This window comes from Gossypium arboreum, chromosome 5, assembly GCF_025698485.1.
Source record: "Gossypium arboreum isolate Shixiya-1 chromosome 5, ASM2569848v2, whole genome shotgun sequence".
NCBI lineage: Eukaryota > Viridiplantae > Streptophyta > Magnoliopsida > Malvales > Malvaceae > Gossypium > Gossypium arboreum.
This window is the reverse complement of record NC_069074.1, coordinates 45339114-45345780: the sequence shown is the minus strand read 5'-3', so window position 1 is coordinate 45345780 and position 6667 is coordinate 45339114. Positions and strand designations below refer to the sequence as shown.

The 6667-nt window shown below is 34.1% G+C and overlaps 1 pseudogene; it reads right to left on the bottom strand.

The window, feature by feature from the left end:
• Positions 1–1162: 1162 nt before the first annotated feature.
• On the bottom strand, positions 1163–2875 carry LOC108451173 (uncharacterized; annotated as a pseudogene).
• Positions 2876–6667: the final 3792 nt, after the last annotated feature.

Sequence of the window (6667 nt, the reverse complement as noted above, 5' to 3'; positions counted from 1 at the left end):
AATTATTATGTTTAAATTTCTTTATGGTATTACCAGAGGTGGGTGGTCATTAAGATTTAGGGTGTTGTTCCGAAATTTTCATTAAAATTTTTAATTTTTTTAAATTTTAGTTTCACCCTCAAATTTAGGCTCGTTTGTTTATAAATAAAATATTTTCCGGAAAATGATTTCGGAAAATGATTTACTTTTTCAGTGTTTGGATGAATCATGTAAAATATTTTACATTGTTTGGCGATTTTCGAAAATATTTTCCGAAAAATTATTTTTACATATATTAATAAATTTATATTTTGACTGAGTAAATTTTATGAGTTAATTGAACACCAATTTAGTTATAAAAAATTTAAAAGACATTTAAAAATATATATTACTATAAGCGTATTTCTGTCTTTTTATATAAAATTTATATAAAAAAACAAATTAAACCCAAAATAAGTCTTAGATTTGAACCTAAGACAATAAGATTTTCATAAACCTCAACTCTACCCTTTCAATTAAAGCCTAATTGTTGATTTTTTACATGAAATTTTTTTTATAAACATAACTTTTACATAATTTTCTTTGAAAATGATATGAAAGAGATAATCATTTTCTACCTTAATACATAAAAACAAATCATTCCAAACTGAAATGATAACATAAAAGCAAAGCCTTAATGTTGCACATCATACCAATTCCATTATTCTATGGGTTGGTTCTTACAACATCTAACCAACTCAAACTTTGTTACTTTATCAAGCAAAAGTGAAGAATAAGAGTAATCACGGTTTTACTCCGTTCTTCTAGAGTAAAAATCCAACTAATACGTAGTATTGTGAATCTTTTTATATAAAAAAAAAAAAAAACAAGCTGAAAGCCATACATAAGCAAACTGAACACTGCAGTTCATTTTGGTTTTTACAATATTCTCTTATGCCCTAGTGAGAAGGACATATAATAAAGTTTGCGAAATAATGGGCAAGCTTCTAACTGAAGAGGATTAGCAAATTATTACTGCTACTTCAGAGCTTCTAGGGTAGCTAGTTAACCATAATATGATATAATCAAGCATAAAGGCTAATGTCTCTTAAGCTTAAGCCTACTTGGTTAAATTGTTATATATATCTGTCTCTATCTAATGGGCAAAAGTGGCCATCTTCCTTTAAAATGTTCTCTAACTATGCCTTTCATTAATTGAAACAGCCAAAATGTTAGTAAAAAAGCAAGTCTGGTTAACTGTATACAAGTTATAGGTAACAACAATAAACATAGCCCAAGAGTGCTTTAACCAAAAATGGATCTCTTCTTACCGGCATGTCTGACTGGTTAGTGCAGCTAGTTACCGGTTAAAGCTAGTGGACTATGCTTAATAGTAAACAAAGACATCTCTGTCTGTGCTACTGCTCTCACGAATGCCATATTTGCAGTCAAAGTTGCGGCACGCCAGTAATCACCAATTCCAAACACAATCTTGTTTTTCAATGCTAGGTTTCTTGTAGTTGGCAGGCCTATCAGTCATTCTGAAGGGCTATCTCGCACGACCCTGTTACGGCTCATACATAAAAATGTTGAATATGACTCCAAGTATAACCTAGGATCTAAGATATAGCATAACAACTTATTTCACAAAAAGGGCACTATTTCCTGTGATTTTCCAACAGTATGCACTTCTGACTCTAATCAGTAAACCTTAGAAATGAGTCCTATGACTCCAATGAAAAGCTAGCAACGAATCTTAGCTTTTTCTTCTTTATTAAAATTTCTACAACTTTAATTGAGATTTCAAATTTGAAACCAGATTTCATGCTAGTTTGATTTGCTACCACAAACCTAAATGACTTATCACTTAGTTAAATCCTTAGACTCATGTCATTTTACCATTAACATAGCAATAGTTGTCAAAAAACTCACATGAGGCATTTCAGAAGCTGATCAGCTCTGTGCTTCTCATTAGCTCCTTCACACATCAATACTAGCTCCTTGAACTTTGAAAGAACACTCTCATATATTATGCCCTTCTTCCCAGATACAGCAGCACTGAAGTTCGCGTGTATTGGGTACTGAAGTTCAGACATTGCCTAGCAAGAGGTACAAACCTTGTTAAAAGAAAGCTCTACATACAATTTAAGATATAATAAGGCATAAAATAGAACATCACTAATGCTAACAATAGAAGACATAAAAAGTTAGCATCATAAAGTAGAACAAAAACCGATGTTTATTAAGAAGAGAGAAAATTTATACATGTAAATGAAAATCTTTTTACTTTTCCTACTACGATGGAAAGATAGTTGGCTACTGAGAAAATGGCATATCTTCTATAATCTTTTCAACTTTTCTTGTAAGGTTTGCAGAGGGTGAAGAGATATAATTTGCCATCTGACTTTTCTGCAACAAGCCAACTCATTTCATTGTAATTAATTTAACAATAAATATTCCTCACTGTCATTCCTCATCTTTAAGTTAATGTGTAGGCAACGTATGAACCAGAGCAAACAAGAGATTTGTGAACTGTACTCCATAAATTAAAAAAAAAGTCATCAGAAGTTGTATACATACAGTTAACCTTCAAAAAAACAAATTTTCAATTTAAATATCCATGCGTAGAACCTGTTTTAGACCATCAAGGTTTCATGGGGTAATGCCAAAGATAGGAGGATTGAGGAAGAGATTTCATTTATCCATATCGATCAACTCAGTGGGAAGAACATAGCTTTAATGAAAATTTTACCTAGGCAATCACAAAATCATAATTTCCCTTGAATCGATGCCGCAGTTCAACCTCTGGTTTATTCAAAAGTTCCTGTGTACAACCATTGCTAATTCCTGATACAATAGCTATCAAAGTTGTTGTATCAAAGTTGATAAAATCATCGTCATGGGAAAAATTCTCCATCTTAGTAAATTCCACCTTTTTCATTTGTGAAAGAAGAGCAGAAAAAAAATTGCTAGAGCCTAAGTTAGGATTCACGTTCTCTCCTGCTTTTATTAATATACTTTTATTAATAAAGCTTTTATTAATATACTTTTATTAATAAATATAATTAACTAGACATTTCATGCAATAAAAATTAGTATATAGAAAAAAAATGCTTAATAAGCAGCGGCAATGATTCCAAAGGGTTCAAAACCATAATAAAAATGGTATCAAATGGACTTCACTGTTGGGCTAAAAAACGACCCCGGATGGGCTTTTGAAATTGGGCTACAACTAAACCATAAAATGGGCTAAATTTGACCTTAGATTATATTGATATTGGGACTGACTTTAGATCTTGTATTTGGACTCTCCAATTGGACCGAAAACTGGCTTTTAAATGGACTTATTTTAGACTATTTAGCTAAACATAAAACCCTTAATGGACTCTCTAATTGGGGTTCTTTAACCAAATTTTCATTTCAAAAAGTCTAATTTATTTTAAATTAATTTCTAGTTATTTCTTTTCTTTCCAAAAGCATTTAAAGCGTAAATATCTTTATATTGAGTTTTCATTAAGTTAAAATTTAAGACTAATAAAAATTGAAATTGTTGGAGTGTTTTTGAGTATATGTCCTTTTCAAAAATGTTAAATTGTGTGTTTATATGATATAATTACTATTTATGAACATGACGTCATAGGTAGGTCCCCATGCATGTCAACACATACCCTACTCTAGGTTTAAGATGTGTTTTCTTGATAGCGGTTTGCCTATATGGTGGTACGAACCCACATCGTGCGGTCTCATAGAGTATGTGAACACCCGACATACGGACGCAAAGTACAAACCACGAAGAGTATGGGTCAGGACCCAATTGAGTAACCAGGTAGTAGGTCGGCACTAGCAAGTATCATAACAATTTGTCCCCCACCTAGTTCAAAGAAGAGTTACAAAGCGACTCTTCGGAGAACTTGACTTCACGTGGCGAGAGATTGTTGAAGAATGAGTTTATCGAGTACGTTTTTACTTTAAATGTCACATACACTTCACCACGTGTTGGGGAGTGGTAAAGTTGTATACAACTGATTGTGCAATTATTCTCGGATACATGAATCGTTAAAGTGCAAAACTATTTTAAAAGAAGGTTACCTGAACCTAAAAATCAAACCATTTGAACTTGAAATTTTAAGAAGGATTGCTTTCGATAAGAATAATCGCGTTTCAGAGTAAAATTCTTGAAATTTCCCTCTTGCTTTTGTAGGTTTTCTAAGTTTATTCGAGAACAATGGTTAGGGCGAGAGGAAGTGGTCTTATTATTCAAGGTGTCTCTTCACAATGCCGTGAAGTAAATGCTCCAGTGGAGGCAAAAGCTTATGTTTGTACCACCAAAGAGGAAGAAATGAGCTGTGTTTTGGTTGCCTGGGGAATTCAAATACCCAATTTTGCCTACGATTTTTCAATCATTGAAGGGTCAAACCGATTAAGTGACACCATCGACAGGAGTTTTCTACTTTCATTCCACATGTTAGAAGCAGGTTTTCATCTACCACTCCACCCCTTCTTCGTACATCTTCTCGATGAATACAGGATAGCCCCAGGACAATTATCTGGTTTTTCATGGTGGGTCACAATAGCCTATTTAATTGAATGTAGTCAGAGGGAGGAAATGCCATTGATCTTCATTTTCTATTTTTTTTATCAAAAAAGCGTGTAATCGAGGAGGTTCGACAGGCCCATTTTATTTTTCTCTTCGTGAAAGGGTGAAATCAATTATCTCCAATTGGTTTTGAAACTTTCGCTTAAACTACTGTAAATACATACATATTAAGTGCAAGTTTGGAACTGGTTTTGATTTTCCAATCAAATGGTTGATACCTAGTAAGAACATGTACTTGCGAAAATGAGACATATCTAAAGTAGGGTCGAGTCAATATTATAGGCTTCGCAAGGGTCGCGTGTTAGATTTGGAGGAAGTGCTAATTGATAGAAATGTGTTTTAGCACTGTCTCTTAAATATGAGTCTCAATAGATGACGACCAATTAGTGGTAATAACGGTGTAGACACCGTGACTGTGTTGCCTAAGCAATTCGCATGGCTACATGAAGCCACTAATGATTTTAGGGCTTATTTTATTAGGAAAGAAGGAAGATTCTAGGAATTATTTTTATACCTTTTGTAAATTAAAGCCTCGTCCATGGTTCTCTAAACCTGCAGGGGATTCAGAAAGTGGTGCGACCCCCTTTATGATAACTGTTGGTGCTGATAATACACTTGTTGGTGATGCAGGTACGGTTTGTGTTGTTGAACAGGACTCAGAAAAATCCATAAGTTTATTTAAGGAGATCAACAAATACATGAATGTTTGATCCTTCATGCAAAATGTGCGAGGTGATCCCTTTGAAACAAAAAAGAAACAAAAAACTATTGTTGGAGTTACCAATAGTCCTTTAAAGGAGCTACGTTGAAAGAAAGGGAAAGACCACGCTGCAACATCTGGTGATCTGACCAACATTGTAACAATCTCTACTGTGATTCATTCTCCCCCTAGTTCTCCTCTTGGATTACTTTCTCTATCAATACCACCTACAGGAGATACTTTTGTTTCAATTTTTTATCATGGTCCTCTTGAAGGTTCAATGAGATTTATGTCTACTAGTGGTGAGACACAGATGTTGTTCCTGTGGCGTGAGCACCTAAGTATGCAGAAAATTCTCTATTTCCCTATTGAGGTAAACAAGAAGTGAAGAGATTGTATGCCCCAAGAAGTGAATGAACTTGTTTGTCCCACTACATCATCCAACTCCATGAAGAAACCATCGGTAAAAGATCTAAAACTATCTCTTCAAGTGGCTTTGGCCAAGCTAGTATTGTAAGTGTGGGGATTGCTGAAAGCATAATTAAAAGGATTTAAAGAAGGTGGAATTTGAAAATTTTCACCAATCCATCATGGGTGCTCTAAAGAGGGCTTACGAGTTACATAGGAAACTAGATGAGGAAAATAGAAAACTGGTGGAGCAAAATAAGAGGTTAGAGGATAGTCTCTCATTTGTTGAAAAAGATATTGATAAATTGTATGGAGAGATTGTAAGTGAGTGATCTAATAAGGTTGTTTTGGAGGCAACTGTGAAAAGCATGGAAGAACAGCATAATCTTGCAATGACTAATCTGACGAAGAGTCATGAAGATGCTTTGGAAAGTACAAGACTGATACCATGCAAAACTTTCAAGATTATTTGCTAGATTTGAAATCCAACTTCCTGTTGCAATCTTAATTAGTTGGTGGTCCCTTTGATGCTCGCAGGGTAAACTTCAATGCTCTCAACAACCTCATAGATGCTCAGTTTGACTTCGATGTGCACTTTCCTTTTGGAGCTACTTGGAAGAAATTTGTAGAAGAATAGAAGAACTCCAGCAAGCTTTACTTCATTGATAATCCAGTTGAGACCAATATAGCTCCCATTGCTAGGCATGAATGAGATGGAAACGACGGAAAGAATGAATGAGAAGATGAAGAGCTTGTCAAACCCTAGGCTACCAGCGCTAATTCATGATTTCATTATTTTCATTGTACTTGTTTCTCTCTATTTTGAAATAGTGTCGTGCTTGATTGTGAAATTATTTGAGGAAACTGCATAACCATGTTGTTACCAAAAATTACTTAACAAATATAATTTAACTAGTGATTAGGAAATCAATTAACCCAGATGAGAGTGTTCATGATGTTAAATCGAATGAACCTAAGCTGTGATCTTGAATCAACAAGCTTTA